The sequence below is a fragment of the Crocuta crocuta genome, unplaced genomic scaffold (genome assembly GCF_008692635.1).
Source record: "Crocuta crocuta isolate KB4526 unplaced genomic scaffold, BGI_CrCroc_1.0 scaffold172, whole genome shotgun sequence".
In the NCBI taxonomy this organism is placed as follows: Eukaryota; Metazoa; Chordata; class Mammalia; order Carnivora; family Hyaenidae; genus Crocuta; species Crocuta crocuta.
Window position 1 is genome coordinate 8,036,431 of NW_027528872.1, and position 27,156 is coordinate 8,063,586.

The 27,156-nt window shown below is 44.8% G+C and overlaps 1 protein-coding gene across 1 annotated transcript in view; it reads right to left on the reverse strand.

Moving 5' to 3' along the window:
* The window catches only part of PKNOX2 (PBX/knotted 1 homeobox 2), a 310,367-nt gene that overhangs the window by 272,725 nt on the left and 10,486 nt on the right, over nucleotides 1-27,156 (reverse strand). Inside the window, exon 2 of the mRNA XM_077756512.1 lies at nucleotides 3,729-3,830. The gene's annotated coding sequence lies outside the window, so the exon portion shown is untranslated. The remainder of the gene's footprint in view (nucleotides 1-3,728; nucleotides 3,831-27,156) is intronic.

A 27,156-nucleotide genomic window follows, 5' to 3' on the forward strand; every position in this document is an offset into this window, starting at 1 on the left:
TTAAGGGGCAACACAAAGCAGAGGAGCCTACAAGGGAAACTGAGGAGAGCTCAGGGAACTGTGAGACCCAAAATGACACCCAGTCCTCCCCGTATCTCTTCTACAGCTTAGTGGCTATCACCGCACAGAAGCCTGTGGATCACTATCCAACTTCTAGAAATGACAAACCAAGGACAAGAATGACAGAGGAAAAAACAATGGGTTAAAGAGTTTCACAATTAGTTTTGTTTTTGTTTTTTAAGTTTATTTATTTATTTTGAGAGTGGGGAGGGACAGAGAGAGATGGCAAAGAGAGAATCCCCAAGCAGGCTCCATGCTGTCAGCACAGAGCCAGATATAGGACTCAAACCCAGGACCTGTGAGATCAAGAGTAGGCTGCTTAACTGACTGAGCCACCCAGGCATGCCCCCCCCCCAACACACACACAATTAGCTTTTAAACAAAACAGAGAGGGAATATTGGTATTAGATCCACAGGAAGAAGAACATCACAAGCCAAGGACCTTCTGTGGGGACTGATCCACTGCAGAGCCATGAAATATTCAGCCCTCAAAGGCTCTAAGCAGACATCTGGATGGACAGGGGGCATTTGTAGGAACACTGTTTATAAAAGGGGTTCCACTCTCCCCACACAGCCAGTAAGCCATATTTCTCTACCCTCCAGTGAATGAGATTTTTCTTTGGAGGAACTGAATAAGAACAATATTGGACTTTGGAACACCTAGTATGGTGGAGGGTGAATGAATTAAGGGAGATCTGTTGCTAAACTGTGTGACCTTTAGTCCTTTCTCTTGCCTTGTTAGGAACCCCCCCACACCACTAACCAGTAGATTCGAAGATTCTTTGAAAAACTGAAGAGGTACAGAGAGATCTCTAGTTACTGATATCTGAAGTTCCCTCAATAAAAAGATTTACTTTTTTTAATGCTTATTTATTTTTGAGAGAGAGAGAGAAAGAGAGAGAGAGTGGGGGAGGGGCAGAGAGAGAGAGGGAGACACAGAATCCGAAGCAGGCTCCAGGCTCTGAGCCATCAGCACAGAGACCAATGTGGGGCTCTGTGTTACAGATCCATGAACTGTAAGATCATGACCTGAGCTGAAATCGGATGCTTAACCAACTGAACCACCCAGCACTCCAAAAGATTCACTTTCCACTTGATCACCCTATGTAAAGTCCACTAATTAACAAACTGCGCCATTTACATAATAAGCTTCTAAAATCAACTTTCAGTGCCTCTTTCTTAAATATAAATAAACAGTCAAGAATCAGAAGATACTTAAAGAAAGATTCAAACTTGATAAAAGGACAAACCAGAAAAAAAGATCTGAGGTGAAAGAGATTTTGCAAGGAGGAATAAAACAATTCAAAGAGTCTTAACACCAATTCATGAAGGTAAGAGGAAAGGTTGCATCCATAAAACAAGAAAGGATTACAATAAAAAAGAAAAAATTAAATGAAAAAAGCCTCTCTGAAATTAAAAATATAACTAAATTTTTTTTCAAAAACTCATAAGATTTAGAAGACAAAGTTGAGGAAGGCTTCCAAAAAGGGAAACAAAAGAGAGAGCTCTAAACACTAGGAGAGAAATGAAAGACATTAATCTCCTAATTATCCCAGCACAAAGAATGAAAAAAAAATATCTACCAAAGCCCACCACCATTACCATTGTGATTTTATGAGACTGACATGCTGCCTACTGAAATTAGGTAGCCAGTTATTCTGAATTTAAATCATGAGGGATAAGTAAAAATTCATACAATCTCCTAGGTAGAAAAAGAAACAGGTAAAGAAAACAAGAATATGACTATTACACTTCTTCAAAAGCAGCATTAGATGTTAAAAGATAACAGAAACAGATAACATTTAGAGAAATGTCTTCTAAATTCTGGAAGAAAATATTTTTTAATCTAGAATTCTGTATTCAAATAAATTATTAATCATACATGAGAAGAGGGTGAAGATATTTTCAGATAGCTAATGACTCAAGACCACTATTTCTAAACTACTCATTCTTAAGAAGTTATTGGAGAGGAGCTCTAGGCTGGCTCAGTCAGTAGAGCATTTGACTCTTGATCTCAAAGTTTTAAGTTTCAGCCCCATATTAGGTATAGAGATTGCTTAAAAATAAAATCTTTAAAAAAGAGAAGTTATTGGACAATGGAATTTAGCAATTTAGTTAGATGATAATGTAATAAAGAAGACAGAGAATTCAGGTAACAGGGGCTCCAACATAAGAAGGCAGTAAAGGAAATATTCAAATGATGGTAAAGGGAAGCCTCAGAATAACAGTTATGTAGTATTCCAATTCTAAGAGTAGCCAATCCAGATAGAAACAGAGAAACAGAAGGTTCTTGTAGGGATAACTGTAAGGAAAAAAATGGAACAGATGAGCTGTTGCATGCTATGCAACATAGTATTACTAGGTATGTAATAGAGTTGTTGAACCATTTGAAAAAAATTATAAAAATTATAAGTACATGTGGGCATCAGATCAATAAAAAAAGGAGGCAATTATTAACTCTAGGAAAAACAAAGAATTATACAAAAGAGGACACATAATCACAGTGTACTACTTGATACAGGAGTAAACAATATTTGCATAGTCATTAGTATATAAACATTAAACATCAATTTAACAAAAAAGTTTATGTTGGAGAGATAAAAGGAGGGGAACGTGCAGGGAGAACATTGGGGGAAACTAAGTTCTCATCTACCATGATAGAGAGTCAATATATAATTTCAAGGGGCGCCTGGGTGGCTCAGTCAGTTAGAAGTCCAACTTTGGCTCACGCCATGATCTTACAGTTCATGGGTTCAAGCTCCACATCAGGCTCTGTGCTGAAGGTTCAGAGCCTGGAGCCTGCTTCCGATTCTGTCTCTCCCTCTTTCTCTGCCCCTACTCCACTTGCACTCTGTTTTTCTCTCAAAAATAAATATACATTTAAAACTTTTCTAAACATGTATAAAATATATAATTTTTAAAATTGACAAACCAAGAAATAGTAGAATAAATGTATTATTTAAAAACATGGCAGTATATACACATGAGAAATGAGCTGTAAGAGTTGAGGTTGGCTGCCTTGGGGAATGGAACATGGGAATGTGAAAGGCTGAAGCAAGGCAACTGCTGATTTTCAGACTATATATATGTATTCTTTGAAGAAGAGTCTCTATGGCTCACATACAGTCCAGCTTACTAGCTTCTCATGGTATAACAACAGATGATAATTTGGGGCCCAAGTTCTGGCCAAAATAGATGATGCATTTTTATGTCAGTGTCTGCATATATCTCTTGCACACCTGACACAGTGGTCAGTGGTCAATAGGCTTCAAAGACTAAGAACTTTGATCCTGACCCACAGTTGGGGACATTACAGGCAATTCTCAAACATATCAGAATTCATGTCTGGACATGCTGGTCTCTCTGGTTAGAATAAACAAACCCCCCAATCCCCTAATAAGGTGAACTTCTCTTCAGCCTTTAAAACTCTCCTAAGCTATCACCTCTTCTAGAAAGTCCTTCCTGATGCCTCCTCTCTGATGAGTTACTTGTTCCCTCTTTCAGCCAACTTCTGAATCATCGGTGTCTACATCCAGCAAAGCATCCAACCCCCTGTGATTCAGTTGGAAATAAACGGTCTCTCCAGCTACTCTGTGATCCTCTCTGTAGTCATCAGCTTGTGCTAGTTATGCTGCAGGATAAACAACCACAGAATCTCAGTCACTCACCACACAAAGGTTTATCTCTCATCATGTTATGTGTTGGTTGTGCCTCTGGCTCCATTCCATGTTTTCTCTTTATGTGGGTCTTATTCTGGACATGCCATTCTCCTGGCAGATAGAAAAGAGAAAATGTGTGTGGGACCACAAAATTTCCCGAAAGCCTCTGCTCCCAAGTGACATATCACTTCTGCTTGATTTTCATTGGCTAAAGCAAGTCACGTGATGGAGTCTGATGTCAATGGCACAGATAAGCATAATCCTGTCAGAGGGAGAGGCAGTAACAATTGGGTATAATAATACCATCTACGACATTCTGCTTGGTAGGGTCCACATCTTATTTTTATATCCTGGACCTAACACAGTGCTTGGCACTAGCAGTATTCAGGGCATCCTCACTGACTTGAATGAATTTGTCAAATAATAACTTAGCCTCATATACAACCTGAGAACAGGAGGAGATTTGAAAAGTGCTTAAAAACAAAAATGAAAAGGCTCAATGTAGAGCTGGGAGGGTATGAGCAAGCTCATGGTATGTGGAGCAGCACTGAGCTTGGAACTGATACAGCTGGGTTTCAGTTCAGACTCTATAAGTCATCACACCTCTCTGAGCTCACCTTTAAAGTGAAGGAGGTGAGGGCACCTGGGTGGCTCAGTCAGTTAAGCTTCTAGCTCTTGGTTTCAGCTCTGGTCACGATCTCACAGTTCGTTAGTTCAAACCCCACATGGGGCTCCGTGCTGACAGTGCAGAGCCCGCTTGGGATTCTCTCTCTCTCCCTCTCTCTCTGCTCCTCCCCGGCTCATGCTTGCTCACTCTCTCTCTCAAAATAAATAGATTCATTTAAAAAAATAAATAAACAAATACAATGAAGGAGATGAAGTAGAGGATCTCTAGGGTCCTTTTCAGTTCTAACCTTTTAGGAATCTGTCACAGAACACCTCAATCTGGTTTCTTTGGACCTGCTTGTCAATCTGCCAACTTCTATTATGGCATCCAGTTCTAGAACTGAGAAGAAAATGAGCTCCAAAGTCCTATCACATGCTAAAATGAATTTCTAAAAACCGAAAATTCGGTGATGACAATAAAAGAAAATAAAACTGTACTTCAAAACCGAATGTGTTGTCAACAAACATGTTAAGTGGCGAATCTTTTCTTTAAAACAAATCATTTTCTCTTTTGAACACATTGTTCTATATAGAGAGGAATCCATTACACGAAAGCTACTTATCACAGCATTACAGAAGGGCGATTATACATCTGAACATCCCCAGTCTGAGTTCTGGTTCACAAATGGAAATCCTCACTCACATAAGTAGGAACTGTCTCACACTTAGTGAGAGTTCGGTGCTTGTGGCCTTCTTGGGTTACTGAAGCTATCATTACCAATCCAATGTAGCCCCAGTGCTCTGGATCTGGACGTGGTCACACTTTTTCTTAAGCTTATAGAAAAAAAATCTACAAAAGGGTTGAGAAATCCTGTAGCTCATGGACTGATGTACTAAGAGAATTATTTAACAGCTGCTGGGTCCTAAGCCCTGTGTTCTTAACAGCAGAAGGCAAAAATTGTGATTATCCTGTTTGATTAGAAAAACTTGTACTCTTAAGTTTCCACCCATAAATCACAGACTCCAGCCCAGGTACCCACTACCACCAGACAATAACAATATGCACATATCATTCACTGTATGCCAGGACCGTTCAGCGTTCTTTACATATATTAACTCATGACTATCAAAGCAACCATAGGAAATGGGTACTGTTATTATCTCCATCTTACTGATGGGGGAATCAAAGTACAGAAAGGTTGATTAACCTGCCCAAGGTCACACACTGAGTGGCAGGGTGAGGCTTTGAACCCAGGCTATCAGGCTCTGGAGTCTGTTCTAAAGTCCCCTCTGCATTATATTGCCTGGGGGTGCAGCATACTACCAAATGAGCTGGACTCATTCTTGGATACTGGAACCATAAGCATACCATCACCTCCTCATCCTTAAAGACTCTTCCAATCTGTCCCTGCACCAGCCTAGGAGACTGTGACTTCCACCCTCTGATCATGGATGCAGTGAGGAAAGTGAGTGTGTCTAGCTCCCTCAAATACCAGAAAGGGTACATTTTCAGGTGTATATCACCTGTCCTTATCCATTTCCAAGTTTCTGGACTGCATCCCCCCTTGCCTGGATGAGTGTCGGGAAAGGTAACCTCTCCCTGATACAGCAATACAGCAAGGTCCAGTTTCCAGTAGCCAGAGCACTGCCAGCAGCAGGCAAGGCTCTTTCCTGTAAAAACCAATCAATACTGTCCCATCCCACATCCTCCACCTTTCCTGCCCCTCGGTCTATAACTGCTATTGATTACATCAGAGCAGGGAAGCAAATGCCAAAATATATCAATCAATCACCAAGGTGGCAAAGAGACTTTATTAAAACCATTACACCTTCTTCTATTTTCCTGCCCACCCCCGTTTCCTCAGCCCAATGGCCATTTCTTTTGGAAGGTTTCCAAGAACTTTGCAGACATGATCTGATGGCTGGTGGAATTTCCTCTGTGTGGGGAAAATTTAGACCCTGAGAAGGAGCAAGAACAAGTCCCATGGTGAGAAGATGGAAACCAGGTGTGTGAAAATATGTGCATGTGTCTGTGCAGTATATATATATGAAAATGTGCACGTACATATGTTTGTTTAAAGAAAAACCTAGAACTTAGTCACATTTCAGAAACATTTTGTAATTATCGCTGAAATTTTTACAAATCAATTCCTTCTGGTCGCTTAATGTCCTTCACTAAGTGGTTTAATTGTGAAATTTCACTTTATAATTGGGTTCATTTTAATGCAGAAAGAGGAAGATTTGCATAAGCAAATGACAAACAGTTAACAAAATCCATTAGCAGAGAAGCAGGAAAGCAGGAATTCAAAGAGCCCCACACACCTTGGGTTGTTGGTTTCCGATTGATCGAAACCTGTGCTAAGGAAGCCTCTGGCCAAACCCAGACCCACATCTGCGGCCCCTAACCAGACAGAGGAGAAGGACGAAAGGCATTTCAAATGCTTCCACATATTGTTAGGACAAGATTTCGAAAGCCTGCCAATGTGGCAGGAGAGGCAAAGTGAAGAAGAATTTTTGCTTATCAGTGAAAGAAGTCTTTGCAACTCCAAGCAAGGATTTAAAAAGAATCACCAGTTTTACACAGCTCTTTGACAGTTCTTTTTCCGGGTGAAGAGTCCTGGACTCAGAGTAGAAGGAAATAGAGAGACTCTGACTTCTAGTCCTCATTCTGGAACTAACTAGCAAGGATCTTCCTGCTGAGGACTCCATTAGACCTTATCTGAGTATCTGTTTCTAAAGCTCCTACGTCATTACCAGTAATTGACAAATTCTTTCATTCATTCACTCACCAAATGTCTATTGAGTCCTTGCTAAGAACGGGTCTTGTAGACATTAAAGAGAATCACAAGGAGAATCACAAGGTGAGGGCTAAGCTAAGAAATGTAAATAAGCAGTAGAGAAGGCCCTGCCCTCATGGAACTGATGTGATGAACTGAATTGTGTCCCCTTAAAGTTTACACTCTATCAGGACTGCTGTCCTAAGAAGAGGAAGAGACACCAGTGATCTCTCTCTTTCTCTCTCTCTCCACACACACACACACACACACACACACACACACAGGATGCCACGTGAGGACGCTGTCAGAAGGTGGCATGTTGCACCATAGACCAACCCTACTGACACCCTGATCTTGGACTTTCCAGCCTCCAGAACTGTGAGAAAATCAAGTTCTGTTGTTTAAGTCACCTAGTATGTGGTATTTTGTTATAGCAGCTGGACGTCGGGGGTTCCCTTCTGGAGTGCCTTGCCCAGTCTAGGGGACGAGGGAAGGTTTCCCAGAGGACCTGCCACGGAAAAGGTCAGGAGAACTAGCAGGGGAAAAGGCATGAGGTGGAGGGTAGTTCTCGGGACAGGAGCCAAACACATTTCCTAGTGGATGGAGCCGGAAGTATCAGAGGAAGAATACAACAAGAGTAGGGCTGAGGAGGTGAGGGGAGCCAGCTGGGGGAGGGTTCATAAGCAAACATGTCCCTGAGAATCTCTTAAAAAAAAAATGTGGGCTCCACACCCAGCATAGAGCCCAATGTAGGGCTTGAAGTCACAACCTTGAGATCAAGGTCTGAGCTGATATCAAGAATAGGACCCTTTGGGACGCCTGGGTGGCTCAGTCAGTTGGGCATCGGACTCTTGGTTTCGGCTCAGGTCATGATCTCATGGTTCGTTTGGTCGAGCTTCACATCGGGCTTTGTGCTGACAGCGTAGAGATTGCTTGGGATTCTCTCTCTCCTTCTCTCTCTGCCCCACTCCTCCACAACCTCTTTCTCTCTCTCTCAAAATAAATAAATAAACTTAAAAAAAATTTTTTTAAAGAGTTGGACCCAGGCCACCCAGGTGCCCTGTCCATGAAGATCTCAAAGGCCAAGGAGCTGCCATACCTACTGAAACTTTGGACTCATGCCATGGATACTTCTGATTCTGAAAAGATGCCAATGTGGGTTCCCAGGCACAGAGAAGTACTCAGCTTTTCTTGCCACCCTAGCCAGGGAAATCTATGTGTGTTTGCATATGTTCCTTGTGGAAATGCTTTGCTTCTTTATCCATAAGCTTCCTCCTTGCCTTTTGAAGCATCTTCTGGGACAGTCTCTTCAGGTGCTTGCCTTCAATTCTGCGAAATTCCTTTTTGTTAATAACTGCTAGTACTTATTGAGTTAGCTAATGCCAACCACATACCGGGCCCTGTTTTAAGGGCTTTACGTATATTAGTTTTTTTAATCCTCACAACAGCCCTATGAAGTAGATTCTATTAACTCCAGTTTATGGATAAGGAAACTTAGCACAGAGAGATTAAGGCACTTGCCTGGGGCCACTCAGCTAAATGGAGAAGCCAGATCTGAATCCAGGGCACTTTAGCTCGGGTGTCCATACTTTTAATGACTACTAGGCTCTATGGAACTGAGGTCAGTTAGGTTCCCAAGGGCAGTTGAAGTGCTGGGGGTCTTTCTGATTCCAGAGTCTATGCTCCTAACCTCTTGAGGGAATGAAGCAGTAGCAGCTGGCTTTGGGAGTGACTCAAGGAAGTGGACTAGATGAAACTACCATGGAATAGCTGAAGAAGAAGGAAGAGAGAAAGAGATGGAGAGAAGTAGGGAGTTGCGGTAACACTCTGGTTTCTGGGTAAAGCAAACAACCAAGACTTCATCATTTTGTGCCACTTCATTCATTTATTCACTCATTCTCCCAGCCATTTAACAAATGCTTATTGGGAACCTATTCTGTTTCAGGCACTGGGCTGGGAAAGTAGGAAAAGAGGAGCAGGTAAGTACTGAGAATGAACCATGAACCTCACCAGCGCCTTCCTCTTGCCCTCACCTAATGGGATCAAGGACTTTACATTTGAGGGGATGGAGATGATATATAAATAAATACAACACATCATTATGGTGTGATTATATACATATCAATATGCCCATGTATTTATAAAGCATTAAAAGGAGGACAGCCTATCTCTGCCTAAAACAGGCAGGTGGGCATCACTTTGAAGAAGGTGCCATTTAAGCCAGCCATGAAGGATGATGGGAATATTCTAAGAGAGGAGCTGGGCTCCATGGAGCTTCCCAGGAAAGTATGCATGTAGCAGATCCCCAAATTCCTGGAACAGAGTCACAGAATTAGAGAATATTCACACTGAAAGGAGGCTTAGAGGTTGTCTGGCCCCACCCCTTTATCCACAGATGGCAAACTGAACAGGGTCAGGCCTAGGGTGAGGCAAACCAAACCTCTTAAGGTCCTGTGAGTGTGGCCCAGCCCTACCCTAGCCCTGAAACTGAGGCACAGCTTTACTGGGTTCCAAACAACCAGTCAAGGATCAAGAGTACCTTGCAAGAACCCCGGCCACCTCCACCCCAGTTTTCTGGGCTTTGTGATTCATGGGTTGTAGAGAGCAAGGCACATGGGAAAGAAGATGGAGAGGAGTCTAGAAAGTTACCCTGGTTTCTGGCTGGTACTGCTGAAGAGACAACTCTAAATCTCCACCTCTACCACACTCACATGCTCTCCAGTTCCCCGCTTCCCCATCCCCAAGTCCTTTTTTTTTTTTTAATGTTTATTTATTTATTGAGAGAGCACGCGGGAGCACTTGCGCAGGGGAGGGGTATAGAGACAGAAGGAGAGAGAATCTCAGGCAGGCTGACGATGTCAGCACGGAGTCCTATGCAAGGCTCGAACCCATGATCCCAGGAACCCAACAGCGAGATCATGACCTCAGCTGCAATCAAGAGTCAGATGCCTAACTGTCTTACATTTAGAAGTAAGGATATCTTCCTCGAGGTGTCCTTCCGTCTCCTCTCTCTGCTACCCACTCTTCCAACGCCACACCTCCCCAACCTTTCAGCTTCAGATTCTGTTTTCAGCTGGCCGCCATGAGCCCCGCAAACGTCCACCACGAAGGTGGCAGGGCTGCAGTTCAACAATCTGCCAGCAGGGGGCAGGCCTCCCGCGAGCCCCGATCCTGCCCGAGCCTCCCAGCCCCCAGCCCAGTCACAACTCCTTAGAGATGCAAATTGAGAAGCAGCCTTCCTAACCCGAGAGGGCTGCTAATTCTCTGACGAGTATGCAGATTTCCATCCTGCCTTTGCCTGGGTTTATTTGTTTTACTTTGCAATAAATTTAATACAGACTCCCTGGAGCAGAGAGGCAGATGGACTATAAACTCTGCATTTTGAGCAGCCTTAGTTACTAGGTTAGTGTGGTTTTTGATCCCTACTTAAATTATATCTATGAAATTTGACATGGATTTGGGTCTGGGCTTTGCTGGCTCCTTGGTGCTCTGGAGCTGCTTCTAGGGAATTTACAAGGGTTGATTTGATTATTGGGACTTTAATTTCTCACGGAGGCTAACGAGCAGGCTGGGAAGCCTGGCTGGGGTGGAACAGGAAGATGGGAAAGTGAGAAGTTGGGTCGCTACCTGCCCCCGTGTAGGCGGGGCCAGCATTGTTTTCCCACGCCCCTGGCTGGGCCCTAAGTCAGACAGGCTGGGGACCGGAGCGGGAAGTCTGCCCCTCTCCGGGGAGAGTCGTGCAGCGGAAAGTGCCCACGAGAAGCACAGAGTCCAAGAAAAAAAAAATCAGACGCACATATGGGGCAGACATAACTCAAACATCCATAAAGAAGCATTAACAAGAATGGGACAAGCTGGCGTTGTAGAACAACGTAAACAGGACTTGGAGGGACGTGGCAGAGGGGAGAAAACTGCTCCTCACCCCTCTTATCGACACCTTTGCCTCACTCACCGCTGCAGCGGGCAGCCTTCTCCCCTGCCGCCTTTCACAGGCCGCTGAAGAAAAAGCATAGCGAGCTAGGAGCATGGCAAGCTGGGTCCTTGTCTCAGCTTCACGGGGTACTTCTTTGTTCCAACGTTGAGAAATGTGTTTAATTTCTCTGAGACTCAGTTTCTCTGTCTGCAGAATCGGAAGCACCTGATTATCATGAGGGCCAAGTAAGCTAATCTGGGTAAGAAGGACTGTATGCAGCAAAGGACCCAGACCAGAAAAAGTGTGTAAGGGACAGGTGTCCTTAGACAGTCGTGATCAATGATAGGAGTAGGAAGGCCTCGGGGCAGAGAGTGTCTGTGAAGGGAATTTCAGTGAGACCTGTATCTGTTCTATTCGTGTACCTAAAACCTGTCAGTGGGCCCCAGGCTCATGGGGGCAGTGGGGCCCCGACAGGCAGACGAGGTGTAGCAGCCGGCTCTCTAACCTGGTCCCGCTCACCTGCACACGAAACCTGCCTGCCAGCAGAGAAGGACCGGCCCGGGCCTCTGGGAAGGTTCTAGCAGCAGCAGATTCCAGGGACTGGTGTGCAGACATCTGAGGGCCTGGGCTACCCAGGCAGTGGGACATGGGCAGAGAGGTAGGGGTGCAGCCTCACCTCACCCCAAGAGAAATCTCAGAGCCCAGGCAGAGCCCAAGACAGGAAAGGGAGGCCAGCGCCCCCTTCCTCTGCCTCCCTTCTCTGCACCTCTACATGCTTCAGCCAGAGGCGGAAGCAGGAAAGGGAACTTGAGGGGGCAATGAAAGGAATGTGTTTGAAGAGCTAAGAAAAGCAAAGGTTCGGGAGCCACCCAAGTAAAGGGGCAGAAAGAAGGAAGGGGACAGATAAAGGAGAAAAGGAGGGAGCCAAGGACATGTTGACATTTGTTCTTTCCACGTAAGGGAGAATCCCCCGAAGGGAAAAGAAGTAGGAGAGGAGCAGAGTAGAACCAGAGAAAGGAAACAGCCAGATTCCCATGGAGGAGGGGGTGGGGTGCAGGGGAGGTAGAGGCTGAGCTGAAATGGAAATGAGGGGCTTGGTCACCATGGAGAGAGAAGCTGCAAGCTAGGCAGCAGTTTGTCTATTAGGAGGAAAGGAGGGGAATCAAAGAAGCTGTGGGCGTGTCTACACACACAACCGAATTGGAAAATAACTAGCTGAATTCAGCCCAAAGCAGGGCATAAGGGGGGAAGGGGATGGAAAGACTGGCTAAATTCTTTCCAAACAACAAAAGCTGCTCCCCTCACTTCTCCATACTAACTGCCCCCCCCCACCCCAATAATGCACTGAATTAAAACTGTGAGCTGTCAAAATTTTGTTAAAGGAAATTTGGTGACTTCCCACCCCGCAACCCAGACGCAGCCTGATGGTTTGTGGGTGCAAGGGAAAGGGAACCCAAATCTTGCAGCAGAGACAGAGGTAGGGTGGCAAGGAGGGCCAGGGATGCGGGTGGAAGCTAGGAGAACCAGTCAGCCACCTTGATCTTCAGACAGCCTCCTGAGGAAGGAGGAAGAAATCTAGCGAGTATGAGCCGCGAGGCCCAGAGGGTGACCACACAAGCTCTCTGGAACTGTCGCAGGGGCAATGCCACCCTGAGACCCACAGCCAGGCTTCTGCCTGACCCTGTGCGTTAGAGTAGCCCACGCTGGCTCTCTCCCCAGGGCCATCGGGCAAGAGCCTTGCTCTCCCTTGCAGGTCACGCTCCACATACCCAGGCAGGCGAGGGTGGCTGTTTGGGCGAGGACGGGAGTGGAGTGGGAGGTATGCCTCTGCCCAAAGGGTGTGGCTCCTCACTGTGCTCCTCACAGTGTGGTGACAGGCTGGGGGAGGTGGTGCTTGGCCAGGACCTCCAGGCTGCCTTGGCCCGGAAATGTCTGCAGCTGTCCGAGCAGAGGAGAGCCCGGCTTCACAGCTGGAGATCAGGACGTGGGGTAGGGGTGGGAGGCAATAAGGAATCCAAGGCTGCTATGGGTGAGAAGCCCAAAGGAGGGCAAAGGGAGGTGAGAGGGACACACAAACCCTGGGCCTGTGTGGCAAAGCGTGGAGAAACAGAACCATAAGAATATCTCCTGTAATTTGGGGCACATACTCACACCAGAAATCATTCACTGTTTATCTGAAATTCAAAGTTCCCTGGCTGCCCTCTGTTCTATCTGCCACCCCTCCCTGGGGCTAGAGGGGTTGGAGTGGTGGCCACAAGGGAAGGTCACGAGGTAAATGAGGACTGGACCGGCACAAACCAAGAGGTCAAGGTTCTCCTAGAGCCAAAACACGCCAGAAGATCTTAACCAAACCAGAGTCAGAACAGTATGTTCCATTTGGGGATGGGGTTGTGAAAAGCATGGTCACTTTAAGAGGCTAAGTGGAGAGAATGACCAAATCCTCTTACCCAACCAATGACTTTAAGACAGAAGCAGGATCAAGGCAAGACAAGGGTGAGTCCAGGGGTGGAAGGTGGTGGGGAATTTCTCTTCTGCACCCGCTGGAATCCCAGAGGCTAGCCAAGCCTCAACTGATAAAGAGCTTCCTCCACAGGCATCTTGCCCCATTCCTTAAATGTTGAAAAAAAGGCCGCTTTCAACAAAAGAAGCCTGCAACCAACACTTTTTCCAAATACTTTACAGCTTACACAACCCTACTCGGATTTTTCTGCTCTGACCCACACGTCTCCTAGTGCAACTGAAATTTTGTAAAGTCCTTTTCAGAATTTAACCTCTCAGATGCTGCATTCCAGGAGGAAAGTAAATAAACATGTAAATCAATAACAACCCTACATTGGTTTTGAACTCAGTTGTGAACACAGAAGGGGAATAAAAATCAGTGCCAAATGAAAAAGGGTAGATTCAAAGGAGGAGTTTTATTTTTAATCCAGAAAAGTTTCACAATGGTGTAATCAGCAATAGAGAATAAAATAAAATTAAAACAATAATAATAAAAGAAGCAGACCCAGCAGTGTCCTGTTAAATAATTGGATGAGATTCATCAGGGCAGCAACTGGTGCTGAGTGTTTTTTAATTTTCTCCCTGCTGGGTATTCTCCTCTCATGGCGTCAACAAATAGATTAACTACTTGTCAGAGACGGGGATTTCAGAGAGCAAAATTGAATTCTTCAGTATTTATTTTCCTCTTCGTACCTCCTCCCCAAAGAGGAATATCTGGGCATTTTTTAAAAAGATTCCCCCATCCCTCCTTAAGAATCTAGAGATGATGAATTCTGTCCATGAGGATCACTTGATCATATTGGGCAAGGAGTTAATTTCACCACGGTGCACACTGGATTCGATAAAAGGGTTTAGGGAGACACACTCATTGCCTCTCCTTATGAAGGACTCAAGCTTGAAAGGGCAGACCCAATACTCACATGGTGCGTCTGTGGCAAGTGCAGGTCAAAGGCCACCATGGTGTGTTCAACAGACCAAGGTTTCTCAGAAATTTGAATCCAGAACAGTGAGGCCCATGGCTCTAGGTGAACCACATAAAAAAGAACTGAGCAGGGGCACCTGGGTGGTTCAGTCGGTTAAGCGTTCGACTTTGGCTCAGGTCATGATCTCATGGTTCGTGAGTTCGAGCTCTGAGTCGGACTCTGTGCTGACAGCTCAGAGCCTGGAGCCTGCTTCGGATTCTGTGTCTCCCTCTCTCTGCCCTTCTCCCGCTTGTACTCTACCTCTCTTTCTCAAAAATAAATAAACATTAAAAAATTAAAAAAAAAAAGAGAGAGAGAGAGAGAGAAGCAGGCCAGTGGAGTGAAAGAGAGAGTCCAGAAGCAGGCTGATGTGTGCATGAAAACTTGCATATGATAAATCTGGCATCATAAATCAAAGGGCAAAAGAGGACTTATTTCATAAATGGTAAAATAAATTTGAATTTCTATCTCATTAATGAATAAAAAATAAAAAACTGCATATAGATTCCATCCCTAAATGTGAAAGGTAAAATCACAAATAATAGAAGAAAATACATGATCATATATTGTGACTTTAAGGCAGGAAAAGATTTTGTGAACAAGATGCAAAAGCAATACCATAAGGAGAAAAATGGATGGATTTTATATCAAAATTAAAGATTTCTGTTCAGTGAAGTACACCATCAACTGAGTTAACATATAGATGGGTAGTACCTGGAAGAAGAGATTTGCACCAACACATGCTCAGCAAGAAAATTCTTAGTAAGAAAAAAAAAAAGAAGAAACAATAGAAAAATGAACCAAGTAGGTAAATATGTAGTTCATAGAAGGAGAAATCCTAAGGTCAAACAAGTCTTTGAAGTGATACTTAATTTCACAAATAATATGAAGAACACAAAAGAAAAATAAGATACCGCTTTATGTATAATAAATTAGCAAAAAATAGAAAGTCTGATAATACCACGTGCTGACAGCAATGTGGAGAAACAGGCAGACTAATAAATGTGAACACTGGTCCAGCTCTCTTGGAGAGCAGATTGGTAGGGCTTAGTAAAGTGAAGCTGCACAGAGCCTGTGACCCAGCACTGGCACTGTGGGTACACACACCCTGGAAAAATCTCACACAGAACCACAGAATGTCCATCATCTTGCTGATGGTGGAAGCAAAGCGCTGGTGGCCATCTGGGTATCCACTACCAAGGGAACGGATGGGAAAATTATGGAAACTACAAAGGATGAAACACCATGCAGTGGTAAGAAGGGATGAAATAGATCCACATAAAGCAACATGGACAGGCCTCCAAAACAGAGTCGGGATGGGGGGTTGGGGAGAGGAGAGATTTATAGCACAAGACAATTTATGTGTTTTTATTTATTTATTTTTTAATGTTTTATTTATTTTTGAGAGAGAGAGAGGCAGCGTGAGCAGGGGAGGGTCAGAGAGATGGGGAGATACAGAATGTGAAGCAGGCTCCAGGCTCTGAGCTGGCTGTCAGCACAGGGCCTGACACGGGGCTCAAACCCACTAACCGTGATATCATGACCTGAGCCGAAGTCGGCCACCTAACCAACTGAGCCACCCAGGCACCCCTATTTACATGTGTTTTTAAAAGACACAAAGCAATACACATGTGTTTCAAGGACCATGCGGACGGATAAACTTATGGAAGGTGGTTTAGAAGTTTATACCCTACAGTGGATATTGGGGTGCTCCACCCACACTCCTCTTTGGGGCCAGTGCACCCCTCCCCAGCTGCTATGAGTATTGGTGCTGAGGCTCAAGGCTGCATCCCTCAGGGGAACTGCCTCACCAAAGGCTATGCCCCTTCCAGGGGAAGTGGTCAAGGGTGGCTGATGCCAGGATGTAAACAGCTTGGTCCCTCCTGCCTTGCTTGGGAAAACTCTGAAGGGCCATGCCAGGTGCATAGCTTCCAGGATCTCCGCTGTGGCCTCAGCTGCAAGCACAGAGGCCATCAGCTTCACCTTCAGGCCACCCTACAATCCTTACCTCCTTATATCTGTGTCTCCCGAGAGGACTCCTGAATGAACCCACACTCAGGCCCCCATCTCAGAACTTTCTTCCTCCCAGGGAGCGCTGTCTAAGGAATACATGAAATAATCACAGGTGGGAGCAGTTACTGTGGAAAAGGGAAGAGAAACGGGGCCAGGAAAGGAAGGGGGACAATAAGAATTCAGTGAGTCTACGCGAGGTCTCCCAGGACGAGTGGCGGTGGCATACCATGAACTGAGGAGCACGACCCTCTGACTGTGTGCACCCAAAGTCCGAAATGAGAAACTGAAAACATACCATCTGTCTGTGGACAGGATGCACGCTGTCTCCTCCCTTGCTCACAGTGCTCTGTAACTAAACACCAGTTAATCTTCCGCCTGCAGGCCAGTGGTGAGCAGGGAACGGACTCAGAAAAAGCAAGGGAGATCAATGGGCAAGGACTTCTGTTTTCCGACCCTTGTAACTAGGGGCAACTTCAAGAATCAGGAAGCCAGGAACCCCCTTTGGCTTAAGTCTATCATTGCTGCGAAGATCTATGAGAGATAGTTATACCCCACTTAGCACGGGAAGGTGGAAGTAAAGGAGGGTGGTATATGTATGGTGGTGTGTGTGAGTGAGAGACAGAGACAGAGACAGAGAGGCAGACAGAGACACAGAACGTGTTTCCACTTCAGGCATAGAACAGCCCAAGGTTTCAGAGATACAGATTCTATTCTTTCCATTCGCTCCAGCACCAGATAGGGCAAGAGATCTTTATGGCACTTGTGGGATGGGGTACTTACATCTGGGGGAGCAGCTTTGTCTGCCTCTGAGCCAGATACCACACTGACTCCTGCTCCCCATCTTGCCTGCCTCTCCCTACCTTTGACTCTCCTACTTGATATTTCTGTAACAGAAACTGGTTCCCTTCCTTGGGCCTTGACCCAGCCCATCTCCTCTCCACAACCCTCTCCCCTGTCTCCAGAGTCCTTCACCCTTTTCAGAGGCTACACGGATTAGCCAGGTTAGCTTCACACATGCAGACACTGAAGCCTCATCTGGCTACAAAGAAAGCAAAACTGATACAATTGTGCGCCCCTGGGAAGAGGCTATGGAATATTCAGGAAGGCCACTCAGTGGCTGACTGGAGGCTGAAGTACCCAGAGTTCTCTCCCCTCCCATTCAAAGAAAAATAGAGAACTATTTTTGAAGGAGCATAAGTAAATCATAGTGTGAACTAGCCAACCTACCCTTTCCATAAAATGTACTGACCTCCTACTACGTAGCACGCAAGAATGTTTGGAAGGCCAGAACTTCCAAAATGAGTAAGATGCGGTCCTTGGTCTGCAAAGAGGCGACTGGTTGGTGGAAGGTGACTTGTACACCAAAATCTATGATGTAGAGTATAATGTGGAAAGGGCAATGAAAAAAATTACCCCCAAATGCTCAGATTGTTCAGAGTAGGGGAAAAGTCACATTAGAAGGAAGAACCTTCTAAAAAGTTAAACCACGTAACTTTTAAATAATGTTATAATCGATGGTAGAATTTGTTAATACGCTTTTTAAATTCATTTTAAGGTACTTAATGCATTTGCATATAATGGAATGCATTCAGTACATTGAATAACATTTGTTAAAGATGATGAATAATCCTACTGCTTTTGAAAAAAACTGTATGAAGTTAAGAAATCACGATTCCCCTTTGACCCATCTCATTCCATCCCCCCAAATTAACTACTTTAACAGTTTGGAGTGTATCAGCCCTAATATTTGGATGGAAAAGATTTTAACCAAATGGAAAGAAGCAGAGTATCTCAGGTAAAAGAACAAGAGGTGAGAAGAGAAAAGGCACGTTGTGTGCCCGGCATGGGTGGCGAAAGCAGGAGATGAGAGACGACATTGCAACAGGAAGCTGGAGTCATGTCACAGAAGGTCCTCCACATTAGTTGGAATTTGGGACATTATTCAATAGGTGGTGTCAGATAAGAAATGGTTGAAGCAGCTAGGGATTAAAAAACTTTTTTTAATGTTTATTTTTGAGAGAGAGACAAAGCGTGAGCAAGGAAGGGGCAGTGAAAGAGGGAGACACAGAATCCAAAGCAGGCACCAGGCCCTGAGCTGTCAGCACAGAGCCTGATGCAGGGCTTAAACTCATGAACTGTGAGATCATGACCTGAGCCGAAATTGGACCCTCAACTGACTGAGCCACCTAGGTGCCCTAAGAATTAGGGATTTTTTACAAAAAATTTTAATGGTTTTTAAAATTTATTTCTGAGAGAGAGAGAGAGAAAGAGACAGCATGAACAGGGGAGGATCAGAGAGAGAGGGAGATACAGAATCTGAAACAGGCTCCAGGCTCTGAGCTGTCAGCACAGAGCCCGACACGAGGCTCAAACCCACAAACCGTGAGATCATGACCTAAACTGAAGTCAGACACTTAACCAACTGAGACACCCAGGTGCCCCGGGATTTTTAACTAGAGTAAGAGAAGATCTGGGGGCACATGGTGGCAATAATTCAATCATACAGGGGCACCTGGGTGGCTCAGTTGGTTAAGTGTCTGATTCTTGGTTTCAACTCAGGTCATGATCTTACCCCTTCATGGGTTCAAGCCCCACATTGGGCTCTGTGCCGGCAGCACGGATCCTGCTGATCCACGGATTCTCTCTTTATTTCTCTCTCTCTCTCTCTCTCTGACACTCCCCTACTCATGCTGTCTCTGTCTCTCTCAAAACAAACAAACAAACAAATAAAAATAATTCAATATACAAAGTGCTATCATGTGGAAGAGAGATTAGGCTTCCAATTTGAGGATCCACCAGTCAGAATTTGGGTCAACAACTGGAAGTTTCTGGAGTGGTATTTCAGTTCTATTTAGTTAGGAAAGGACTTTCTAACACATGGATCTGTGCGATAATAGAGCGGATGACCTGGTGAAGAGTAAGCATCTCTTCACTGAAGAATCTCTGGCAGAGGCCCAGGGACAGAGGATTTGTGCATCAAGCAGGGAACAGGGGACTTGTAAAATCTTTTCTAATATTAAGATTCTACAGTAAAATGAGGAAGCAGTGAAGGATTTTTAACTGAGGAGTTCTATAATTAGAGCCATGCTTTAGGAAGATGAATTTGGCAGAAATGTATCGGTTGGGTCAAAGTAGAAACAAACTTAAAACAGATGAGCATGAGGCTGATAGAATCACTCCATCAAAAGCAATTAGGATTCTGGTTAACATGGTGCATTAGGCCTGCTTTTCATCTGTACCCCCTCATAAAAGGCAACTGAAACGATAGTGCATGAATAAAAAGGACATGAATCCACAAAGCCTGTGGAAGAGGAGACAACAGCAGAGGGGACATGTCAACAAAATGTGATCTGGAGCTGGAAGCACCAGGTGTCTGTGAAGGCCACTGCCCAAGACCCACCCCCCAGTCCCCAGCAGATGGCAGGACATCCCGGGAGAGACTGAACTGGAGGAGGGCCACATGAGGGACAACAGTAACAGCCAAAGGTGAAGTGAGGTGCATTCTGAAAGCAGAGGAGTTGGGGGAGAGATCCTCCACTGAAGGGTGAGATCCTCTGGTCCCCTTCCCTGGCTCGGCTCTGGAAATGCCAGCAGCCAGGCTTATACTCACTTCCTCAGGCAGAAGTCTAGAGAATTTGCTTCTTGGGAGACTTCCAGCTCGAGGTAAAAAATCATCAACACTAAAATCTAGGGGCTTCCAAATAAATGGCCAGAGCCCTGACTAATCACTGCCATAAGGCCTACTAGTCACCAAAAGTAAGTACCCCCGACACACACACACACACACACACACACACACACACACACAATCTCTACCTGAGCTTTAGGGCATCATTTAAAAAAATTTATTTAATGTTTGTTTTTTTAAAGAGAGACAGAGAGACAGAGCGTGAGTGGGGGAGAGACAGAGAAAGACGGAGACACAAAATTCGAAGCAGGCTCCAGTCTCGGAGCTGTCAGCCCAGAGCCCAACACGCAACATGAACTCATGAACCGCGAGATCATGACCTGAGCCAAAGTCCAATGCTTAGCAGACTGAGCCACCCAGGAGCCCTCAGGGTATCATTAAGTACTTCTGCCAGGCAATAATTACAGCAAATCTGAGCAAAATCTCTAACACAAAAGACCTAACAATCAAAATGAATAAATTTTAGGGAAACAGATAATGCAGAAAGAAAAGGAAATTTCAAAACTAGAATAACTGAAACTTAAGAGAATCAAGGAATGACACTATATTCATATAAAACAACAGGATGCTGTGGAAGAGAACAGACCACGGGAAAGAGCTTTATTCACGTTGAAATAAAATACCCCTGATAAAACACTAAACAGCAGAGTTGGAAGAGGGCTGGGAAGTTCTCACCGAAAATAGAAAACAGAAAACAAAATGGAAAATAGAAGCAAAGGGGTAAGCACATTTGAGGATCAATTTAGAAGGTCCACAATCTAATAGGAACTCTAGAAGAAGAAAAGAGAGAGAATTGATAGGAAGGAATCACCAAAGAAATAATATTACAGCATTTCCCAGAACTAGAACTAGAGCCCACAGTTCCCTGGGCTGATAGGGTCTACGGTGCCCAGCACGACAAATGAAAAAGTGGCACCAAGCATTGTCACCGCAGAACTGCAGAAGATCAGGGGTAAAAATAAAATCCTATTCATGGAAGCATTATTCATCATAGCCAAAAGTATAAACAACCCAATTACCTATCAAATTCTTCATGGAGAAACAAAATGTGGGGTATCCATAGAACACAATACTATTTGGCAGTACAAAGGAATGTGGTGCCAACTCATGTCACAACATGGAGGAACCCTGACCATGTTTTGCTGAGCAAAAGAAGCCAGTCGCAAAAGAACATATGCTGTATGATTCCATTTCTTTTTTTTTTTTTAAGTTTATTTATTTATTTTGAGAGACAGAACATGAGCAGGGGAGGAGCGGAGAAGGAGGGAGAGAATCCCAAGCAGGCTCCATGAATCCCAGTGCAGGGCTCCATCTCACAAACCATGAGATCATGACCTGAGCCAAAATCAAGAGTCAGAGGCTTAGCCGACTGAGGCCCCCTTGGTGCCTCAGAAGTGGGCATTTTTGTGTTGGAATGTGTTAGAGAGTTAAATTACCATCTGTTTGAGGAAGAAGAAGACAATGATGATGGCAAAGTTGGGGAGGTGGAATCAAGCATTAGAAGCACTATGCTGTTTAGAAAATACAGACTAGATACCAGAGGAGATATTTAACTTCAGAAAGGTCATAAGGCCCTGAGTCAGAGTAGTGGCTGGTGGGGATGGATTTGTGAAACTTGGAAACTGGACTGAAGTCCCAGTAAATGCAGAGACCAAGGGGAAGGGAAGCCTACAACAAACAAGAAACATACAAAAATCATTCCATAGTTTTAAGCCTGGGTTACAATAATGGCAGTGGTTGGGGAAAAGAAGCTTGGGAGAAATTTGGCTGCTTGGAAGGAAGGTAAAGGTGGCCTCTACCATGCTCTGGGTGGTGGGGTTTCTTTGGCTGCATGCCCTTTGGTGTGTTTCTGTGGCTTCTGGAGACACAGCCTTTTTTTTTTTTTCATGTTTATTTTTGAGAGAGAGAGAGAGAGAGACAGAGAGAGACAGAGCATGAGAGGGAGATGAGCCAAGAGAGGGGGAGACACAGAATCTGAAGTAGGCTCCAGGCTCTGAGCTGTCAGCACAGAGCCTGATCAGGGCTCAAACTCCTGAACAGAGAGATCGTAACCTGAGTCCAAGTCGGGCACTTAACTGCTTAACCCACTGACCAACCGAGGTACTACAGTGGAGGCGTTATGATTGTAGCTGTCCAGCAAATAGAAGTTGAGAGCATCTCAGACGTGTGAGTCCAGCACCAACAGGGGTCTTGGCAACTACTTAAATGAATTCCTCTGACATTCAGGTAATTAATCCCAAGCCTAGAAAAACTGAATCCAAGGGAGGAAACAGTTAACCAAGGGATGGTTAACGGTGTTAAGAGACTCAGAGGAGGAAAGAACTGAAGACCAAGAAAAGGTCATTGGATCCGGCAATCAGGTGGTCATCAGGAGAATTCCTGGAGTGGAGAGGGAAGAGCCCGACAGCGTCTGGTACATAGTAAGGGCTTCACAAATATTAGTTGTTGGTGTTTTGTTTTGTTTTTCCAGAAAAACATGATGATATAAATGAAAAAAACCAAAAACAAAAAAAGCTGGTAGCTTTGTGAGGATAATGAAGTACTTAAAGATGATGTTTGAAGAAAAAAAGTCGTGAAGCCTGCAGCTAGATAGGGGGGTGGGGAGGGGGGAGGCAGTGACATTGACTAAAGACACCAAGAAGAAAAACGGCTGATGGAAGCCAGCACCAAAGCACCTGGGTGGACTTTAATCTAGGATGTGGGCACAGTTAGTTGTGAAAAAGAAGACTAGTCCAAACTAAGGAAAAGAGAAAAGGATGGGGGAATATGCAGATGAAGTTTGATAGGGAAGAAAGGGACACTGAAAACCCCCACGTGGGGTGATTTCTTTCTAAGGGAAATGAGAGTCACGAATCACCAAGTGAAAGTAGGTATCTGCAGGTGGGGTTGCAAGCCGGAAGAAGACGGAAAGCTCTGGAACAGTGGTTCTCCGCCTGGAGTAATTCTGCCCCTACTGCCACCGGCACCCCCAGGAGACCTTTGGCAATGTCCGGAGACATTTTTTTGCTGTCACTGTAGGGCAGAAGGTGCTACTGGCATCTAGTTGTGTTTTATGGAGGTCAGGATGTTGCAGATCCACAGGTCAGCTGCCCACAACAAAAATGATGCTGCCCCCAACGTTAATTGTACCAGCGTTGAGAAACCACGCTTTAGAGCAACTATTGAGGGAATTTCACAAAGAAGTCAACAAGAAATGTGTAGGAGAATGGCTCAGCCTCTGAATAGGCCAACCCAAGCTTAAATAGCATACATTTTAGTAAATGCAACTGATGCTTTTTTTTTTTAAGTTTTCTAGTTTACATTAAACAGAGAGAGCTCATATATATAGAACGTCTCATTTTGAAGGGCTTTACAAACATTTGTCATGAATCAATTGCAAAAGGTATATCTAACATTTATCACCTTAAAGAAATCTTTGAGATAGGCAGCTTTTTTCTGGTTTTCCAAACAAGGAAACAAAAACACAGAGGGTTTAAGTAACTTATCCAAAGTCACACAGCCAGTATAGTTAGAGAGAGGATTTAAACCCCGGCACTTTAACACAAGTGTCTATTCTTATTAGGATGCCATGCCTTTAGGGGACCTCTAAAATCAACTCTGTTTCTCATTTGATACCCTTCCAATGACCTCCCAATTCTGGAATGTGGGTGCCCTGGCAAAGGGGTTTCTTTCAACAGCTCTGCACTGTATGTATCTCCGCCCCTTAATGTGCAGGACCCAGGCTTGAGTTCAGCAATCCAAATCCCAGGTGCTAAGGGCTAGGAAGATGGTTAAGATTTCCTCAGAACAAGGTCAAGTATTTGATAAATGACCTCTGAAATAACTACCTTTTTAAAAATTTTTTTTAATGTTTTATTTATTTCTGAGAGAGAAAGAGAGAGAGAGAAAGAGAGAGAGAGAGAGAGAGAGACAGTGTGAGCAGGGGAGGGCCAGGGAGAGAGGGAGATACAGAATCCGAAGCAGGCTCCAGGCTCTGAGCTGGCTGTCAGCACAGAGCCTGATGCGGGGCTCGAACCCACAAACTGTGAGATCATGACCTGAGCCGAAGTCGGATGTTTAACTGACTGAGCCACCTAGGCGCCCCTGAAATAACTACTTTGAATGAGATCAGCCCCTAGCCGCTTAGAAATTCCACACATGGCCAGTCTGTTTTATGAACCAACATGTTAGCCATGCCCCTCTTTCTGAGATTTCAGAGGGACTGAATGCCTCTGAGCAGTATTCATTCTATCTCTAAAGGCCTTTGTGACCATTAATCCCTGATGATATGCTCTGCTCGGCCCAGGTTTGGAATTATCAGCCTCCTAGGGCTGTGTTCATCAGCCCTTGACAGAAGTTCATCAGAACTTGCTAAGTTTCTGCCTTTTATGTGTATTAATTCAAGAACTCAGGGGAACCTAATGACTGGCCTAGGACTGATGCAGTTATGAAAAATGTCCAAGAAACAGATGGGAATTAGACACTTTTAAGCATCATTATTCCATCCTCAGAACTGGTTTGACCTTAGACCCAGGTCTGGCTCCTGCCCCCAAGAAGGCTGTAGGCTTGAGACTTCCGGCCTGTGGGCCTATGGTAGGGGCCAAAGGCAAGGCTGCTTCAGTGGGAAGTGGAGGCACAAACAGCTTACCTGAAGGAGGGAAGGTGAGAAGGAGTGAGGGGGGTACCCAGGGGCCAGGATACTCAGCAGAGAAAGACCGCATCCCTGCTCTGACCCCATTATTCCTCTCCCCAGCCTCTGTCAGCTCTGCCTCTAGGTCAAGGGGCTCACAGAAGACTCCAGGCCTCCCATCTTCCAGCTCCTTCCTTTTTCTCTGGTGCTTCTCATGTCTCTGTTATCTGGCTCCCCCTCACACTCTCCCCAGGAGCCTCATGCTCTGCCTCATCATTCAGTCTGCACCCCACCCACTGACTGAGTCACCTGTTTTCCTTGTACATTCACTCCCAGAAAGTCTTTCTTGATTACGTATTGACATATAAGAAAGACAGGTCCAACATTTAGGGTTCTTTTCCCCTGCTCACAATTCTGGACGTTGCTTAAGTACTTACTAGATAGAGCTTGTTCTTCAAGTCATTTGTATATTTCCCTGACAATTCACATCTGATGGTTCCTGTTTACTCTGCAGCTAAGATAAAACCATCACAGTTTTAGGGGCGCCTGAGTGGCCTAGTGGGTTAAGTGTCCTACTCTTGATCTCAGCTCAGGTCATGATTTCACGGTTTGTGGGATCGAGCCCCTTGTCAGGATCTGTACTGACAATGCAGAGCCTGCTTGGGATTCTCTCACCCTCTTTCTCTGTCCCTTCCCCCACTCATGCCCCCTGCCAAAAATAAAGAAATAAACATATTTTTAAAATCATCAAGATTTTAAATACTAGGACCTTCAGTTGAACCCTCCCTGAGTAATAAATATTTGGATTTTGAGATTAGAACATGATGGGGGTTACAAATCTCATTCAGGGAAAGTGGCCCCACTTGGTTTGGTCTTATATCCCTTGCCATTAGAAAAGCCTTGCTTTGTCTAACTTAAATGTATCATACTGTTTTGCTCTCCAGAAATCCAGATTTTCATCATAGTATCCCTCTGGGAAGTGTCTCAGCCCTTTACAAGACTTACCATCCAAACCTTCTCATCCTGTAGTAAGGACCTGGGACAGGAAGTAAAATTTGTCTGTTCTTTTCCTGACATCAAGGGGGGAAACGAGCTTTATCAGAATCAGATACCTGAAAGGCCAAGGATAGAGCCCGATGCATTGATCCCCAAACCTCTGCACCACGGACGGCTATACACAGGGGGCTTCTCCCCTTCCCAGGCCTCCATGTTAGTCCTTTGGCCACTGCCTAGTGTCATTCCTTGATGTCATTTCCTTTCTCTGATCTACCCCCTCCAGTAGCTCCAACACTGAAGTTAGTGTTAGCTCGCTGGGTTACTTTGTCTTTGAGTCTATCTCCCTGTTACCAGGCCTGTCCCAGTCACTTTCTTAACAAAGAGGCCTGCTTTCGTGAGCCTCTTATGTTGACTCATTTCTGAGAAGGATATAGTTGTGGATGTCTGAAGCTGTTCACATCTTGATTTCCTATCAGGATGATCAAAACTGCTTTCTATGAGGAGATAAAGAAAGAGGATTCAGCCGGGGCTCCTCTGGGGCCAAAGGCAGAGTCCCCAGGGTACCTCTACACTCTTTGAATGCTTTGGACTTTGAAGTGATCTGTTTAGACCCTTCGGTTAATTAAGAGCTGAGAAATATAATGTCTGCTGCCCTTTGTTTCTTCTCAGAGCTCCATATGGAAAAGACAAATAGAAGATTCCATGAGACAACCCCCCCCCCCATCCCAGTGACCTGGAGAAGAGGTGTCGCCAGCCAGGTCAGCCTCTCACCTAGCTGTGATGGAGGCTTCTTGGAACACTTCTGATCCAAAGAAAGACCTGCAGCAACGAATGCATATGGCAGGTGCCCAGTCAATATTTGTTGAATAAATGAAAAAGAAGTTCTAATATCTTACAATATCTCTTCACTATTTAGATTACCCTCACTCTGAAGTAGATGGAGGCTAAAAGAGAGAAAAAAGAAATTAAAATGAGTTTGGCACTGAGACAGAGTAAGGCTGTGTCTAAACGCGAGATGGAAATCGCATCCTCTCTTCGCGCCCCAGATTCTCCACGTGCAATGACTCGGGAGGTAATATTGGCAGACAGAAGAAAATGAAAACTTATTTCCTAGACCCCCAGCCCAGTAAAAGCGTTCCATCTGCATGGTCCAAAGAACACCCAGGCCTATTTCTGACCCAAAGAGAGAGATAAAAATTCCTTCTCAGAAAACCCAAATTTTTGCAGACCTGAAGACCTTGCTATATCATGGCTTTGGCTAAACAACGCCAGCTTGATTATCAAATATTAGAATTGGAAGAAACAAGCATTGATGCAAGTAAAGGAATATTCTGCTGCTGATTTAAAGACAAGTGAATCGCTAAATATTTTTAT